General features: G+C 43.1%; 1 long non-coding RNA gene across 1 annotated transcript; it reads right to left on the bottom strand.

Moving 5' to 3' along the window:
* Positions 1 to 260: 260 nt before the first annotated feature.
* LOC135215642 (uncharacterized) lies at positions 261 to 15,013 on the bottom strand. Its single transcript, XR_010314744.1, has 3 exons — positions 14,917 to 15,013; positions 3,275 to 3,472; positions 261 to 388 (listed from the first exon to the last, which is right to left on the bottom strand). It is a non-coding gene; the product is annotated as an uncharacterized LOC135215642 (long non-coding RNA).
* Between the last annotated feature and the right edge of the window lie 3,833 nt (positions 15,014 to 18,846).

Here is an 18,846-nt window from a genome sequence, read left to right as displayed (position 1 = left end):
CACTAAAATTAAGACACTGTAACCGCTTCTCTATAATAAAAAACAATATTAGAACAATGATTTTAATTTTTCATAGACTCTAGATCTATCCAACTCTTAAAATTAGGATGAGAGCTAATAAAAAAGTACAAAGACTTGTTTAGCTAGTGTCAATCATAAGAAGTGACCAATTTTGTCAATTTATTATATTCAGTACTATCACAAATCAGTACAGCAAATGCCATGATAAGAAAAATTACATACCTGACAAAGAACTATATTGTTTGTACAAACCGACAAGTAAATTGCAGTCTAGCCGCTGATTTATCTTCTCTCGCACCCTGTAATGCATATCTGATGCATCTTGTGAATACAGCTCATAAATGATGATCCGTTCAGGAAGCTGGACCTAAAATACACACGTTCTGTCAGTGTCCATAGGGATGTGATTTCAAGAGTAAAACTTACATTACAGACAACCAGTGAAAATGTTTTACAAAATTCTACATGATACTGTACTAAAAAAATAGCTGAAGAAGTAGCTAGTCTTTCTTCTTCAAGCTTTAGGGTGTTTCATTACATTCATTTACAACCAGTGCTGCTCTCTTTTCTTGATGTACATTTCACTTCTTTTTTTTATTTTTTTGACTGTGAACAGATACTGGTCAGCCCTCTTGCCCCATGTGGCTCTTCACAACATATTTCAGTGCAGACTAATCCGTCACTATGAAGGAACAGCCTCCCTTAAGGGAGGCACAGACTAGTTAATGAGGCAAATTCACCTCTCATCATCAGTTTCGATGCCTGGCCATCCCCACTCCATGCAGAAATGGGGAAAAAACCCAAAACCCAATCATCACCACAACCACTTTCAACAAAAACCAATATCTGCCAAAAGGGGGTCCTGTTTGAAGGTGAGGGCATCAAGTTCAAGGAACAGTCTAGTTCACAGCATCAGCAAAGCATCAAATCAAAGAACAAGGATGGATGCATATACTACTAGAAAGAAATAAGAATACGTAAGTAGAAACCAAGCATTCTTCTGGGTGCTCTGAATTGATCCTAGTAGTATGATTGGACCTTGAGGGAAGGGAAAACTTTCCCACTGCCACTATCTTGTTCTCCCTTGCATCATGCATTCCCTTTCCCACACTTCTCATCTGAGTGCTGGGTCATCAGAGGCGCTTCATTTGAGAAAAATATGTTTCTAGGGCTAAAATAAACTACTTTTTAATACAAACAAATTGTCAGTTTAATGCATCCCTAATTCTGCAATCAGCAGGTCTCCAGACACACAAAAGGAAGGAGGAAGACCCTCAACCTGGACAGGGCTGAAACTATGAATGTACTTAAATACTCCTCCAAACTGATAAATTTGTATCATACAAAAGGTTTTAGTTTTAAAAAATCTTTTATCAAATCTAACCTTCCTGTTGCAAGTAAAACAAATTTCAAATTCTAACTAGAATCCTGTAGCTGGTAGTAGGCACTTCAGAGCCCCTCAAAGAAGCCTGAAAAGACTTATCATACATAGAAACCAGGATATAGCCATCAGCCTGCAAGGAGACTACGATCATAAACATAGCTTCCAAACACTCCCAAATCCCTGTGAAGAGCGTTGAGGTACTAAAAAGGGGATCCAGAGTGGCAGCACAACACCAAAGGACATGAACTAAAGCATGATGTCTCACACATTAAACAGATGATGTGAAAACAGAGTGGCTGAACAGATGATGTGAAAACAGAGTGGCAGAACCTGAACAATTGGGGAAAAGAAGGAGAACGGTGTGCCTGATGCCAGAAGAGCACCCTCAAGAAGCTACCAAAGCACCTTTTGAGCGAAATATCATTGCAAGGGTTACAAGTAACAGGAGAATTGGAATAGGATCCCGACAAAAGTTGCTAGAGACCTCAGCCTCCTGGAAGGCCAGGGAGAGAAAGTTAGACTTAAAACAAGCACTTCTTATCTACACTAGATCACCTTATCATCTTGCCACTGAATCCCATATAAGCCTATGCCACTCACATCCTTCAATGACTGAGTCCCAACCTCTGTGGATGCTCACACAGAAGAGCTAACCACTGAGGAGCTGCAAGACCTTCAGCAGGAACAGCAACCAACAGCAGATGAGGAGAAAGAGAAAGGGGATACTGTGCCTACTTCAGTGATTAAAGAAATGTTGCAAAATGGAATAAAAAAAATTTTGTTGAGACATACCATCCTAACAGAGTTGCAATCTGTCTCTAACATGTTTAAAGACAATGCTTTGTATCATTTTAGGCAGATATTGAAGAGACGTCAGAAACAAACGTCTCCGGACAGTTTTGTTATTTGACAGGGGTCCAGCGGCTCTCAAGCTGGTTCTAGTGCCAGTAAAATAAGAAGTGGGGAAGTAACAGACAGTTAAAAACATAGAGAAGTAACCCCAGATAGGTTCTTGATACCTTAAGTCCATCTGAGGGTATTCCCCTTCCAAACAGTAACCTCTCCTCCTTCCTCTCCCCTCCTGTCCGTCTTCCATACACAAACAGAGTCTTCCATAAAGGTAAGAGTGATATTAAATGTTCATTTATATTTATTTTCTCATTGTTTTCTTTATGTAAAAGTTCCTTGTTGTAAGTAAACTTTGTTAGCCTAGTTTTGCAACCCTCAAAACAGTAAAAAACACCAGATGAGCTAGTATCTGACATTTTAACTTTTAAGAAAACTAATAAAGCTAACCACAAAACTATATTGGCTGATGAAAGAAAGCCACAACAACAAATCTCAAATACTTCATCAAGTATCGGTACACAACCATCCAAAAAAGTAGCTGCGGATAAAACTCCTATGTTACTCAGAAGCCAGCAGGAAACAAATTGAGCTCTTTGCTAGTTTTTTTCCCTAAGTCCCAGATAGTGGGTGGGACCTACACAAAAATGAAAGAAGCACCAAGCATGAATTTTGAATTTTTATGCTGCCGTAGGTTAGGGAACCATAGCTATGTAATTACTTGGTAAGTTAATTATAAAAAATTAAATGTTATACTTGAGTGCATGAGAGCAGATAAAACTAACTGAAAATTAAGGGAAAACTTACATTTGACATGGGTGAGTAGAGCACAAAACCGATTAATAAAAAAGCCAAATGAAAATATAATTTTAAAACTTTTATACTAGTAAATAGCAAAGAAAACTAATAAAAACAATACAGTGGGTTGCAATAAAGGCAGTGCAAAAGTGCTTCAGTACAGTACAGTAATGCTAAACAACGTACAAAAATTTGGCAGTATCTCCTGTGAGATGCAATACTTACTGCTAAACGGTGCTTGTATATAGCTATTTTCTTCACAAGATCTCGGCATTTGATCCGCACTTTCTGCTCAGTTATCAAATGCTGAATAATGACATCAGTCATATTTTCTCTGAATGCATAGCGCTCTTTGTAAAGACCATGCACTGTAGAGAATATCAGCTGGTAGTAAGCAATGGTTCCATCCTGACATCCAAGTGCCTGCATGTAAATTAATACATCCTAGTAAACACAACTTCAAGATTACATATTCACAATTGCATCCCAAACATGGTTAATATATCACATTCAAATTTTCTAAACTGTTCAAAGACCTACGATTATCAAAATAAGAACATCTCAGTTTTTTAGACACGAAAACTGTGCAATACAAGAATTCTTAATCTGAAAAAGCTATAATAGTGTTAGAGTAAAAATATCTGAACATTTTTTCATTGTCCCAATAACAAAAATCTCTTATTTCACTCACACTTTTAGTCCCAGTAAGTGCAATTCTACCCAATTACTGATTATATATTTCCTAAATGTCACTCTATACCAAAAGTGTGTGCTAATGAGAGGGATGAAAAGAGTACTGGTATAAAGAATTTACACCCATAGAACATGAAAACAATTACAAATTTTGTAGGTGTGGGTAACTGCAATAAATAAACTTTTTGTTCTGACTATAATGAATTAGCAACTAGGAAGGTCAGTGCTTGTCGCCTTTCAGCTATTCATCCAGCTGGTCATCTTTATAGTTGAAAATTAATTCCTGATGATGAAAGTATGTACTAGGGACTACTGTGCAGAGCACTTAAAATTATATGCCACCATTACGATAGATATGGAATTTTTATTATAAAATTAATATTAATAATACTTACCTGTAGGATGGGTGGGACTAGATAAATTATACAGGTATTATTAATATTAATTTTATAATAAAATTTCCATATTATAGTAAACTTACCTTAATTATAATTTATCTAGCCCGATTAACCACATTGAAAAGGGAGGGAATCTGAGTACAATTTCCCTTTTGGGCAGAATAAGGACATAAACAGTCAGAGATATATATCATAGGCAGTTAAAAACTCAACCCGAGGTCTAAGATACTAAGAACTCAAAGTCTCCTACCATAATGCCGCAGAACTGCGGTAGTAAAGGACAAGGAGTAAGTGTGTAGTCAGCCTGTCTGTACTAAACAGTCAGGTGACCGACCAGGTGACCAGTCAGACAAAATGAGGACAGCAAGGCTGCACCCTGATGACTTTATCAGCACTACAACGACACCTGCTCTCTCACGAATGTCCTGGCGCCAGAAGAGAGAAGATCGGGGTGATTGACAACTCTTTGTTTTTTCCCTGAAGGATGAGTGCCTGGACTGCCTGGGCGATTCTTAAAGCTAAGCAAACATTGAATGTGTATCAACACAACCCAACGTCGCCAGCAGCGATATCAGTTCATGAGCAACTCCTGACTCGAGCTTTCTGGTGCCAAGAGAAAGGAGCGTGGAGCAAAACGGCGACTCTGGTCCCGAAGGACGAGTGCCAGCAGTCCAAACCTGGTCTCATGTTAAACGATCATCGGAGGGTGGTATCAACGCAACTGACGTTGTCAACAAGAAACTCAGGGCTACTAAATGTCCAACCTGATCACGGACGAGTGTCTGACTTCGAGAAAACAGGTGAGACAAAAAGTAGATGGTAGAACGAGTCACCAGATGACAGCAGACGATCCATCGACTAATTCCCTATCCAGAGGGACAATGGAAGAAGCGTGAGTCGTCAGGACAAGCGAACCAGTGACTAGTCCTAGGTTTGGCATCGACTTTGGGAGAAGCATAGTCGCCAGTGCCGACAACCCAGTGGCTGGTCCCATGTCACTCTGACAATGGAAGCAGCATGAGTTGTCAAGCAGCTAGTCCTTGTCATCAATAACACCTAAATACCAAACTGCCTAATTCCCATTATAACTAAACCAAAAACTGCCATAAGTTATAATGTAAAAGGAAAAATATATAAAAAAAAAAAAATAATAATAATATACAGGTAGCAACCAAATGTAAAATAGGAAGACTACCTAATTCTCCTGTCTGACGACCTGCCCTGCCATCACCAACGGGCCCAAGGAACGAAGGTTGCCTAGAACTAGAGAAATATCCCTCAAGTAAAAGGAGGCAAAAAACAGAATTAGAACGCCAAGTCGCCGCTTCAAGCACCTTGGCGACTGAGACGTTCTTCATAAAAGCTACTGATGTAGCAACTGCTCTAATACTGTGTGCTCTGAGCGTATGGCCCTCACAGGCAGCTGAACCACCAGTTTTTAATAAGATCTCTGAGAAAAAGGATACACCATTCTTTAATATAGGTCTCTTGACATTTCGGGGTGAAACAAACAGATGACGGGGACGACCCTGAAGGTCCTTCGTCTGGCGTAAATAGCAAGAGAGCGCCCTAACAGGGCAAAGAACTACAGTGGGCCCCCCCGTATTCGCATTCTCCGGATTCGCGGACTCACACATTCGCAGATTTCTCTCAGGAACGTTTCCCCGCATTATTCGCGGAAAATTCGCGCATTCGCGGTATTTTTCTTTGAGAAATATCCATAACTTCCTGGTTTTTTTTATCAATTTCATCTAAATATGCACTTTTTACGATAAAACTATTAAAAAAAACCAAGTATAAAAATTTTTTGTGGTTTTTCTTGAGTTTTAACGAACAAAATAGCCTGTTTTTAGCGTTTTATAGGGGTTCCAAACATTCGCGGGTTCTAACTATTCACGGGGGGGTCTGGTACACATCCCCCGCGAATACGGGGGGACCACTGTAATTCCTCATTTAAATTACCGACAAAGTCAACCAGCGACTTCAGCACTAAAGACCTGGGAATGGGATTATCTGACGATTCAGTCTTTGCGACAAATTCGGGAAGGTATGACAAAATCATTTCTTGTCCAGATCTGGCAACCAGAAAAGAGAGTGCTTGCAGTTCACCCACCCTCTTGGCTGTAGCCAGCGAGACGAGTGTCTTAGAAGAGAGGTCCCTAAAATCAGCCGTATTCAGAGGCTCAAACGAAAAGAACCTTAAGACTTTAAGGACTTTATTAATGTCCCATGTCGGAGGAGAACACTGCAGACTGGGTCAGCCAACTGTCGCACCACTCTGGAGGAGAATCCTTCGTGCTTGGAGAATCTCCTGAGTCTCCAGGCATGAAGATGAGCATGTGGAGCCTCTGATGGAACCGATGAAAATGGGGTTGTTTGAGAAGATCTGGTCTCTCTGTCAGACGAATGGGGGGCTCCACCAGAGCTTCCAGTAGGTCGGGAAACCACTCCTTTTGTGGCCAGAAGGGGGCAATCAAGGTGAGATCCAGACGATTGGTTGCCCTCACTTTGTTGAGGACTGACCTCACCAGAGCGAACGGAGGAAATGCATAGGCTTGAAGGCCCTCCCAGTCCTGCAAAAGAGCGTCTGTCCCGGCACTCTGAGGAGTCTGGTAAGAGGCAAAGAAGATCTGGCACCTAAAATTCAGTGGGGTGGCAAACAGATCGACTGTGACAGGCCACTTCTTCCTGAGGCTGTTGAAGACTTCCTGGCAAAGTGTCCATTCCGACCCTTGAACTTCGTTCGGTCTCAACAAGGCGTCTGCTAAGACGTAGTGATGGCCCAGGATAAACTGAGGGACCGACGTAATCCCCGTCTTCTGCCCAACACAGGATTGATCGCGCTTCTTAAGTGAGAAGGTCCGACTGTGTGCCATCTTGGTTTCTTAAGCACGAGACTGCTGTGGTGTTGTCGACGAAGATCGCGACAACCGACTCCAACAGTTGATCCTGAAATGAAAGAAGGCCTAGGTACACTGCCCTTAGTTCCTTCCAGTTTACTGACATGATCCTCTCTTCCTCTGACCAAAGGCCCGAAGCGGCTTCGGAGCCCAGGTGCGCGCCCTAACCTTGAACCGAGGCGTCTGACCAAAACATTAGGTCTGGCGGAACTGAAAGAAGAGATGTCCCTGACTTGAGGCGGTGAACTTGCATCCACCAATGGAGATCCTTCCAACATTGTGGAGAGGAGGCGACTATTGTGTCCTCGGACACGAAATCCCACGACTGGCGAAGTGTCGACTGAAGGGACCTCATTCTGAGACGACCTCAGGGAACCAGTTGGATGAGGGATGACAAATGGCACAGGAGAGTCCTCCAAAGAGAAACTGGCTGCATTACGGAGGACAAAAATTCTTCGACCACACTTAGAAGCTTGTCTATCCATTTCGGAGTGGGAGAAGCCCTCAAAATCTGGGAATTCAAAACAATCCCCAAATAAGTCATGATCTGGCAAGGGATTAGACTGGACTTGTCGAAGTTGATATGAATGCCCAACTCGACACAAAGAGACAGAACTATCTCCCTCAACCAGAGACATTTCTCTAGTCCGTGAAAAACCAAAGGTAAGGTCTGCTCTTCAGATGCATGGGGATTTGCAGATAAGCATCCTGCAGATCGATGGAAATCATCCAGTCCCCCATCCTGACAGATGAAGGAGACTTGGACTTTAGAATGAACTTGTTCAAGACCGAAAGATCTATGATGGGGCGCCAGGCACCCGAGGCCTTTAGAACTACAACACCCGTGAGTAAAACCCGGGAGAAGGAGGAGCTCGCTCTATGGCATACTTCTCCAAGAGAGCCGAAAGCTCCTTCTCCAAGGCTTGACCCCTGATTGAGTGAGGGGAATGACTGCTGAACTTGAGAGGACGATTGGAAAGTGGAGGTCTCGAAACAAAAGGGAACTCGCAACCTACCTTCAGGACCTCCACCACCCAAGCATCCACTGCTCTCTCCTGCCAAACTAACCAATGGCGAGAGAGACTAAGCTCCTACTGTGGTCTCCGGGCGAGGTAATGACTCCTACTTCCAAAAATTCTTCCGCAGAGGTGAGGAAGAAGAAGAAGAAGAAGGTCCACCTGGAGGTTGAGCTCTTCCCCTGCCCTTAGAGCCACGCCAAGAACCTCTCCCACATTTCAAAGAGTGAGCACCAGAGGAGGAAGCTGAGGCGCCAGAAACCTGAGATGTACTCTGGAAAAACGAGCCAGAAGGAGGAGGTTGTTGGGCTGGAGCATAAGGTATGGATCTGGCACTAAACTTACGCTTACCCCTTGAAGGAACGGGAAGGTTGCAACACTCGAGATTCAATGCAGAGGATGAAGCAGCCACTGCAGATTGCACAAGGGAAGATACACTAACACTCTCTGAAACACCAACACTCTCTAGAACATGGCCATGTTGCTCCTCCCTCGCAGGCATAGAAAGGGCAAAGTCCCTAGGCTTCCAACGCTTGATATGCTGACATGGTGGAGAGGGGGAAGAAAGAAAGGAAGACAGCACTGGTTCCTTACGCGATCTTTTCACAGGAGGCAGGGACGATGCAACACGTTTCCTTCCAGTCCTCCCAGCTGACATGGCAGCCAACTTATCATCCAAAACAGAGTCCAACCTCTAAAGAACCGCTTGGCATAAAGCCTCAGATGGATCAGCAAGAGAAGGCTCCGATGACATGGAAGGGAGATGCAGCAAACTGGGCGGCAGAGATGACGTCACGGCTAAGTGAGGCAGCACAGAGGAAACAACTGGGAGTGACGTCATCGATGGAAGTGACGTCACAAGTGGTGATGACGTCACGGCTTCCCCTCGATTCGAACAGGAAGCAGACGCCACTGGCGGAGGAATACAAAATGACTGACCCCGTGACGTCATTAAGCGGGGCTGACGCCACGGCTTCCCTCTGACTCGAAGAAGTGGCAACAGTCACTGGCAGAGCAATACAAAATGGCTGACCTCGGCTACCCACGAAGAGGAGGCTGGGAGGAGGGGGGAGGGCCTGGCCAGCATGAGGAGGGGGTAGCGAGCATCCATGAAGTGCGCCAGCAACCCCTCCAAGGACACAGAACCCCCTAGCCCGAGTGTCTTCCAAATCACCGCCATTTTGGACGCCTCCGACACTGGAATAAAGGAGAATGATGAAAAAGCTTCCTCCCTCTCAGGAATCAAATTAACTCCCGAAGAAGAAGGGGCAACATTACAAAAATTAGCCTGAGGGTCCTCCCAAAGGGGACAAGGCAGCAAACACTACTATGGGGTGTGAACGCAGCAGGAGACGAAGCATTGGGAAGAGATGAAGAAAAATCTTCCCATGAAGGAAGAGTAGAAACCCTCCGATGCTCTCTCTTGATATAAAACAAATTCCACTGCTCTTTAGGCCATGCACGGCATTCCGTGCAAGGATTCGTTATTATACAAACATTAGAGCGACACCTACTACACGTGATGAGGGGATCGGATGCCACGGAAGCCAAAAAACGAGAACACGGAAAACCTGGAGTTCCGGAGCACACACGTTGACGAGGCCAAGAAGGAGCAGAAGCAGCCATAATATCAGCAAACACACACACACACTAAACAAGCGAAATGGGCAATGAACCGAGCAAAGGCCAAGAGAGGTTAACCACTACACTCGCCCAGGCGGTTAAGAAAAGACTGACGCAGTGGCGTAGATGAGTGGCCCTTGACCACTCTTCACCCGATATACGCATGTGTTGACAGATCTCACAAGCTTCCCTGCTTTCATCTGCGTTTTGACCGGATCCAGCTAGGCACTAGAAATTATCCTATTGTTAAGACCGAAGGTTTGTTCATACATGAAGAACTTCATATTGCCATACACTCCCCGAACACCTGAATTAGTCCAATTAACAAAATTTTAATGGAGGTGGGATCAATCTAAATCAGCCTGACCTGTCCACGGAGCATATGCAGGAAACTCATTATAAACCTACCATGTATAAATGTATGTATCCTCACCTAGTTATCTAACTTGGTAGGTGAGGATGTTTGCAAAGAAAGTACTTCAACGTCAGTGTTGAGTCTAAGGTACCATCTGAGTCAGAAGTACCTCCCATATGGTAATCTATATTTCTTATTCATGAAGGTAAAAGCAAATGTCCTCACCTGGTCGTCCAACTCAGTAGGTGAGGATTCTTGCAGAGGAAGTACCTTACCACCAGTGTTGAGTCCACGGTATTCTATACCTCTCATGTATGGAGGGGAAACAGTGAACCTCCCATGTGGCTATCTAGCCTCTCATGTATGGAGGAGAAGTTGAGTGTGCAGGACCTTCGAGTTCTCTACTGCTCCAACTCCATTTCAAACCCTTCTTCCGTCAGCAGGCAACAGGAGGAGACAGCTGCCGACAGGAGGTAAACAAAAGAGCTTAAAGGAGTGCTCTTTTTTTTGCAACTGGCAACAGAAAGCGACATTTGTCAATAGGAGGTGACAGCAGCTGAGTGCTGTAGCGCATCCACCATGACTCGATGAAAGGAAAACAGTTTTAAGTGACTCAGGACTCTGCCAATTCCGCACGAGTCAACTGAGAGAAAGAAAATGAGGCGCAAGAACATGGGAAAGATTGGGAGGCAGTGGGAGCGGAGTTACAACGGATCTCCTGCTTCGTCCGAAAGCAAACGTACATACTTGAAAGCATCCCTATAGAAAAGCTCTGAAGCTAGAATAATATCTAACTTGGAGAGAACCTTAGATGCTACAGACACTGTAAACTTAAAAGAGAAACATTAATCAAGGCAGTAGTAAGAGATTTGCCGATAACCGAAGGGAAAGCAGGCAAAGAATAAACACAAGCATTACGAAGAAAGAGGAATATGCTAGCAGACTAGAATTTAGAATAACCAAAACATGAGAAAGATAAACAGTTGACTGAGTCAACATAATATTTAAATGTGTAAAACTCGCTACAGATACATTATCATCTCAATAAAATTGTCTATGTATCTACATATATAGGTATATTATTTATCCTATGATGCTAACACCTGAAACTTGGTGTTGATGACGGCAGAATGCGCCTACGGAGCGAGGATTAACGCTTACCGAAACGGTCTTTATGCGAATGCTTTAACCCTCTTGTGCACAGGCCGAAAATATAAGGGTGTAAGGCACGCGAATTTTCCCCCCAGGCCGAAAAGAACATGTGCATGGAAAAGTTTTTTGGTAGAATTCGGTACATCCAAACTATAACTAATATACACTTCTGGTTAGTGTTATTGCGTCGGTAAATTATTAAATTATTTCCTAAAGCAATCAGAACATCTTTACGAGGCTTAGAAATAATAAAAGTGATGTGATGAACGTGAAATTTCTAAGAAAAACGTAGATATTTTTGGGATATAATCATGAAAAACATAATAATTAGGTTTGGGGAGTTTGTTTTATACCTAAATTGTGTAGAATGTTTGATCTTTTATGTGAAAGCAATAATTTTGCTATAAATGTGTTTTCTAATGAGCTCTAATTGATTAAAAAATGTTAATTTTTTACGGAGTGCAATTTTCAGATTTTCCAACCTACTTATGTTGACGTTTTGTATCGTAGCTAAGTAAGCTAGCAGCGTCGGCCTTGCGTTTTCTTCGAGATTCATCATCTGTTGACCTAATGGCGTCAACTACGTTTTCTATGACTGACGTGTTTTTTTCGTGAATTACTCCCGACAATAACTTACATATGACGGGTTGGCGTTGATGTCTTCTCCTTCGTCGTCTTCCGACCTGGGCAATCAAATCGCCGAAAATAGTGCTGGCCTTGTGGAAGACTGCCGTCTCCGTTATCGTATCGCCAGCTAGTATTTCTTTGTCTTTTATCCAGACAAGAAGCAGCCGTTCCATCTCGTTGTGCACGTGGGTCCTCTTGCTGGACAAAATAGTTGATGACCCTTGGAAGGTGTAGCTGCTTTGATGACATCCTTCTGCTTAGGGATGGTGCCTATTGTCGACAGATTTCGGCAGTATTCCTTGGCGATCACACTCCTCCATCGCATACCAGCTTCATACTTCTTGATAATCTCCATCTTTGTCTCAAAAGAGAGCATTCGCTTCTTTCCATGAATTTCAACTTTCTTGGGACCCACGACTATGTTATACTGTACGTAATTTACATATAAGTAGAGTAAAGTTTTCACACAACACGATAAAGTACGTATCTGCAAAGAAATCACTAACGAATTTAAGTTAATAAACGAAATCGTTAGACCGAGCGAATACCGCGTGTGTACGATAAAGATGATGCTGTGCGTGGCCAAAGAAGCACGCCGCTACGTAGATGCACCATGGGAGGGATGCTGACCAATAGGAGAGAAGGATTCTCATGGCGGTGACTAGCATCAGGAACCAATGGGAGAGCAGGAGGATGGTGGCGAGTCTACTCAGTTGGCAGTGCATCGAGTTTCAAAATTGTTATCGGTGGTTCGGGCGAATCTCGGACGTTTACAGAAACCTTTCGTACCTTGAAAACTTTTCGATGTAGAGCCGTTAAATTTTCGTGTTAGCTTTCGTATCTCGAGTTTTTCATAAGTTGAGCCTTTCGTATCTCGAGGTACCACTGTAGTTTATATTTGACAACGCCTCCAGGGTTTGCGTGTGAGAGAGAGAGAGAGAGAGAGAGAGAGAGAGAGAGAGAGAGAGAGAGAGAGAGAGAGAGAGAGAGAAGAGAGAGATTGGTGGAAGAATAAATGGGAGTGGTTAAATGGTGGTCGGAAGCGTGTGTCTGTTGTGGCGCTCTGTTGTGTATATCGGTGGCGGGAGTCTGTTACGGGTGTCGAAAGCAGTAAGGCGTTCGGTGAAGTCATAAAGTTGATTTTGGCAGCAGTCTTGTCCGTTGATGGCCAGTTGATGTGTTATTTGATTGATTTTGGTGTTGTAAAGTTGATGTGCGTGTGTCTGTCTGGTTGTGGTGAGGTTGAAGCGGTTGGTGGTAAATTTCGGTGTCTGTGGGTGGTAATTGGGGCAGTGTTGGTGTTGGCGTGTTGTTGTGCTGGGGTAAGTCGTGTGGATTCAAGCTGTTGGTGTTCTTCAGCTCATTGATTTGTCGGGTTGGTAAGTTGTTGTGGGTTTGTGGTTCTCGGTTGGTTGGCTTGTGGTGTGATTATCAGTGGTGGTTGTGTCTCGGCTAGCCTATATCCAGCAGACAGCACAGCCTAGCCCTGAGTATCTGGAGCCAGAGATGAGTACGTGGTTGTGTTTTGTGTGTTCGGTGTTTCGTTAAACCAATTGTCCTGCAGGTAAAAAGCAACGTAAAGGGGAAAGAGTGGCTGTGGGGAATTTTGTCAGCTTGTATGATTAACGTTACTGTGGCGATTTTGCTTGCTGTTTTTCACTTAGCTTTGATTCCGCCACAGCCTAACCGCAATGGCGACAAGGAGAATTTTGACAAGAGCTAAAACATTCGAAACACACCTGGCGGAGAACATGTAAACTAGACAGTCATCCGGGCAGCCAATCAATATTTTTTATTTAAATGCAGACTCGCCTAATCAGCGGGGAGATATAGCTAACTTTAACAGTAGGTAAGATTCATCATAAATAATTAAAGTTACTGTAATTTGATTGAAAAGTTAGTTTAATACATTACCCTTAAAAAAGAAATAACTGGTTGCCGTAAAATTACTTACAGAAACTACGTACATATGTATCCATTTTCGTGCGTATACTAATGTTACCCCTAATTCATGGGATGCCATTTTCTTTTTCCCTCAGAGTAAAAGAAGTTTTCTTTGCATCACTAGGTAAACTTCATAAGTCTGTTATACGTAACAAAGGTACACAATTCAATAAAATAAAGAAAACATGTATATGTACATACATAATGTTTGCAGAGGGTGAAGGTAAAATTGTAAAATTCAATCAATTTAAAATCATGTACTAGTGAGAGGGCTAACTATGAGAGAGAGAGAGAGAGAGAGAGAGAGAGAGAGAGAGAGAGAGAAATACGTATGTCATGTGAGGTTAAACTCAGGAGGGGTATCATCTTTAAAAAGTGCGAATGGGATCACATCTTTTGAAAGTACATTAGTAACTGTATGTGCTGTAATTACATAACATAGTACATACAGATAGTAGTTTTCACAGAACGACAACTCTGTTATGTCTAATATGTTTTACTAGTTGATCATGGAGGTCTTATATAGTGGTAAACACTGAATTACATACTACCTTTGTATATATTTTCAAAAATATAAATAGCATACACAGAATCTCCATACTAATTTTACACTTAAAAGCATAAAAACTTATACACTAATTGTAGTTCACTAGTACACACTTCAGAAATCAAACAAAGTTTCTGAAGGGATATCATCTTTGAAAAGTGCAGTAACTTTGTGAATAGGTATTGCATCTAGTAAAAGTACATATATGCACTAACTGTAGGTGCTGTAATTACCTTTGATCATAAATTTTTTGCATGTACAATAATAAAAATATAATACATTTTTAATAAAGATTTTATAAAGAAAAGAACTTTAAAACTTCAAAAATCTACATAAATAAATTAAACATAAACACCTTTTTTTTTGCAGGGTTTCTGCAGCAGTGTTTTCTGGAGGATTGCAAATGTCACACTATCGTGAAGAACTTGCATATGATAATTAATTAGGTTTCAATGAAAAATTCGTGCTATTGTGAATTCGCGAAACACCAATCTCGTAAGTTCGGGGCATTGCTGTATTTGCTCTCATCAAGTCTTTCCAGCAATCCAACACTGAAAACAAGTAAAGTGCTGTATATTTGGTTTACATATGAAAAAATAAAGGGTAACTTACAACAAAATTGGAGTCAGGTCTGGCAGCACACCACCAACACGAAGCCTGTTCTCCAACAGTTCCAAGCTTCACACTTCTCTGGTGTATAACAAGCATGACTTGTTTGAGCCTCCCAAAAGAAGATACTCCCCTTTACTGAAGTAGCTGACACAACATGGATCAAACCAGAGGCCTTCTCTTGAACCAACCTGCAAAATTGTTACATCTCAATCCAATATGATAGCAAGGCAAAACCAATCCTATGAATGATACATAATTAGTATAGTCTATGTGTTTATTTAACAAGCTAAAATTCCACTGCTTGTTTGCTAAAAATGATATTTTATTCTACACAATAATTCACCAAGCTGAAGTACAGTATACTGTACAGGCAAAATAATATTGATTGTGCCAAAAGGTTTTAATCTATAGCAATAATCCCAAACAGAAAAATCTAAAACTGAATACATTGGACCCCCGTATTCGCATTCTCTGGATTCGCGGACTCACACATTCGTGGATTTCCCTCTGGAACATTTCCCCGCATTATTTGCGGAAAATTCGCTATTCGCAGTATTTTTCTATAAGAAAATATCCACAAATTCCTGGTTTTTTTATCAATTCATCATAAAATGCACTTTTTAATGATAAAACTATTTAAAAAAACAAAAAACCAGGTATAAAAGTTTTTAGCGGGTTTTTCTTTGAGTTTTAACCAACAAATAGGGTTTTAAGCAATTTTTATAGGGGTTCCAAACCTATTCACAGTTCTAACTATTCCACAGGGGGGTCTGGGGTGCACATCACCCGCGAATACAGGGAGACCACTGTATTGCTTTACAGTACTGTTTTCCACTCAAACAATAGAATGAAAGATTCTGTCCCCAGTCAGCTACACAGAGCACATCAACTGGTTCATCTCTGAAAGATAAATAATTGAGATCTATTTCACACTTCATCACTGAAAATAAATATATCGTATATATAAAGAATATTTGAAATTTATGGATTCTTATGTGTTAAATATATTAATAGGAAATCAATTTAAATATTTTGCATTTATCTAGTCAATTACCAAAATAAAGAACTAAAGACAAAAGGCAGAAGGATACTAACTTGGCGGATTCCATGCCAAGGACCAAACAGGGGAGAGTTGGTACCTCCAGGCCGTTCAATTCGCATTTTTTCTTCACCCCACCTGAACCAGTCAAGTCCAATAGAATGATCAATAAATATGACAAATTTTTAATCAATTTGAATTTTTCATAGCTAACAAACCTGAGATCTTAACAATAGGATAATCTCCAAGCCCCAGCTGGTAACCCAGTTAAAACAATCAAAAGGAGGTCTGTGAGATCTGGCAACTCCTGCACGAGAGGTGAGAGCTGGTCAGAGACCGTGCATCACACTCTGTAATGCGTTTAGTCTTTTCCCCAACCCAGAAACTATAAAATAGAGGGCCAGCTAGAGGTGGGAAGTAAAAACGTTAAGATCTCAGGTTTGTTAGCTTGGATCCAGCCTAGGCAGGTTAGTTGGTTGGTGTTTCAGGCTGTTTGGCTGCTGGTTCTTCTGTTAATTTACACAAGGAAGGCGCTGTAAATAAGCCTGCACATCCATCTCCACTGCCGGAGCAGGAGGGGGGAGACACACAAGAGTTTTTGTCTTCCTTTACAGAAGTTGTGATCATATTCATGGGTTCAACAATTTGGAGAGTAGGACTCAGGTTCGGGTCGGTCGTCTTTCACTTCCTCGCTTTGAAGCCTCTGGGAGCTTACAACGGGATCCCAAGTCATCGTTTCAACTTCCCTTGTCGGGGACATGTCAGTCAGTCTTGCATAACTAAGTTAATTCGCCTCTGTTTCAGATCGGGCCAGCCATTTCGAATCTTCGCACTACAGGCTCTGCCAGTGTTTCCCCCCGCCCCTCTTTTTTCCACGAAGGTATAGGAAGTACTATGCTACGAACTCTCCAATATTTGATGTCACTGTCATCTTAACCCGGACGTCATTCGTTTGAAGCTGAGGTTGACCCTGGAGCAGGTGATGTCGGTGGCTACGTCCTTGTCTCCACAGGATGCCTTAGTGGATTGGAGTCTACGGCAGCCCCCATGTTGCAACGGTTTCTGGCTGGACTTCTGGTCGTGGTCATTGCCAAGATAGCTTCTGACAGGTCCTCAGAGGGGTTGGTGAGTGGTTCCTCTCTTGCCAGTTTGTTGCAGTCAGGAGGCAAGGCACTTTTGTATCTTGCTCACCTCAGCATTAATTTATGGGCTAACCGTCTCCTGATTAGAAGAGAGGCGGTTTTTATCCAGGATGGAAAGATCGGTTGACCCTGGGTCCTTGCTGGCATGAGGAATGGGGATCTTTTGGAATCACAATTTCTGTTCACTCACCGAGCTGGAGGATGTGATAGACCAGTGCCAGGCTGACACCAAGGACAGATTAGTGCACCAGGCTGTGTCTAAGTCAGAGTCTCGTCCTCAGAGATGTCTGGCTCCTCCTCCTCCACCTGCCCAGCAGCAATCACGAAGGTCGTCGCCTGGTAGGCCGTCAAGGAGTTCGGTTTTGGCAGGGCCTCCCCATTCATCCAGCCTAGGTCAGAGGAACAACGTCCCTTTCGCTCCCTTTCCTTTAAGCCAAGAAGGGGCCCCATCGGGGCAGAGGTAAAGGGGGTCATTGTAGGTTAGGCATCAATCTCCCTCTCCTGTGCCACGGGTAGAGGGGTACCTGGCGGGGGCCATAGGGTTGGCTAAAATGGCCAGAGTTAGGAGCAGAGAAGTGAGTAGTAGATGTCCTTCGGGTGAGGTATATACTTCTCTCCCCAACCCCTCGGCGGACAAGCTACTGCTCAGGAGGTGTATCCTCCAGACTCTGGAGTTCTTGACTCTCGGGAGGAAGTGCAGAAGAGCTGGACAAGTGATGCGATAGAGGATGTGGTGCGTCCGTCTCCGGGGTTTTACAGCCACTCTTGGTGCCCCAAACGTGTCGGGTGAGGTGGAGACCTGTGATCAACTTATCCACCCTAAATCACTTTGTCAAGAAGACAAGGTTCAAGGTGGAGACCCTGTATTCAGTGTTGGCAGCTGTGAGGGAGGCCGATTTCATGCTGTCGATAGACTTGAGGGATGCATACTTCCAGATCCCTATTCATCCGACATCAAGGAAGTTCCTTTGCTTTTCTCTCGGAGACAAGGTCTTCGGGTTCAAAGTCCTGTGCTTCAGGCTGACCACAGCCCCTCAAGTGTTCACAAGGGTCTTCTCTCTTGTCTCAAGTTGGGCCCATGCTCAGGGGATCCGTTTGCCGAGGTACCTCGACGATTGGTTGGTCTTGGCAGGTTCCAGGGAGAAGCTGCTGCAGGACAGAGATTGTATGCTTCGGTTCGGTGTCTGGAACCTGGCCATTGTGGTCAACCAAGAGAAGTCAAACCTCATACTCAGTCAAAGGATTCTCTACCTGCCATGGTCATTGATACGGAGGTTGCAAGTTTTCCTGTCGGATCAGAGGTTGGAGAAGTTGTAAGTGGTGGCGCATGACTTCCTGCCGGAAACCACATCAATCAGCTCCATCAGTAGCAGGTTCTCTGAGAGTTTTGTCTTTCCTGGAGAGCTGGTCCCTCATGGGCAATCTTCATCTTCACAATGGAGGCTGGGGGAACTTCTGGTCTCCGGCAGGGGACTCATACCTGTCTCTGGAAGTGAGATAAGACCTTCGTTGGTGGTTGGGCGACTGAAATCTCTTGAAGGGTGTTCCTCTGCAATTCTCTCCCTCTGGACTTCCATCTGTTTTCAGACGCCTCTCTCGCAGGTTTGGGGGCTCGTTTAGGTGGCCTCATTGCATCGGGCATATGGAGTTTCAAGGACAAACAGCAGTATATTTCAATGTCTTGGAGTTGAAGGCAGCCTTTCTGGGTCTGAGGGAGTTTTGGGAGAAAGTGGATCGTCATTCTGTCCG

The sequence above is a fragment of the Macrobrachium nipponense genome, chromosome 5 (genome assembly GCF_015104395.2).
Source record: "Macrobrachium nipponense isolate FS-2020 chromosome 5, ASM1510439v2, whole genome shotgun sequence".
Taxonomy (NCBI): Eukaryota; Metazoa; Arthropoda; class Malacostraca; order Decapoda; family Palaemonidae; genus Macrobrachium; species Macrobrachium nipponense.
This window is presented reverse-complemented; position numbering and strand designations above follow the sequence as displayed.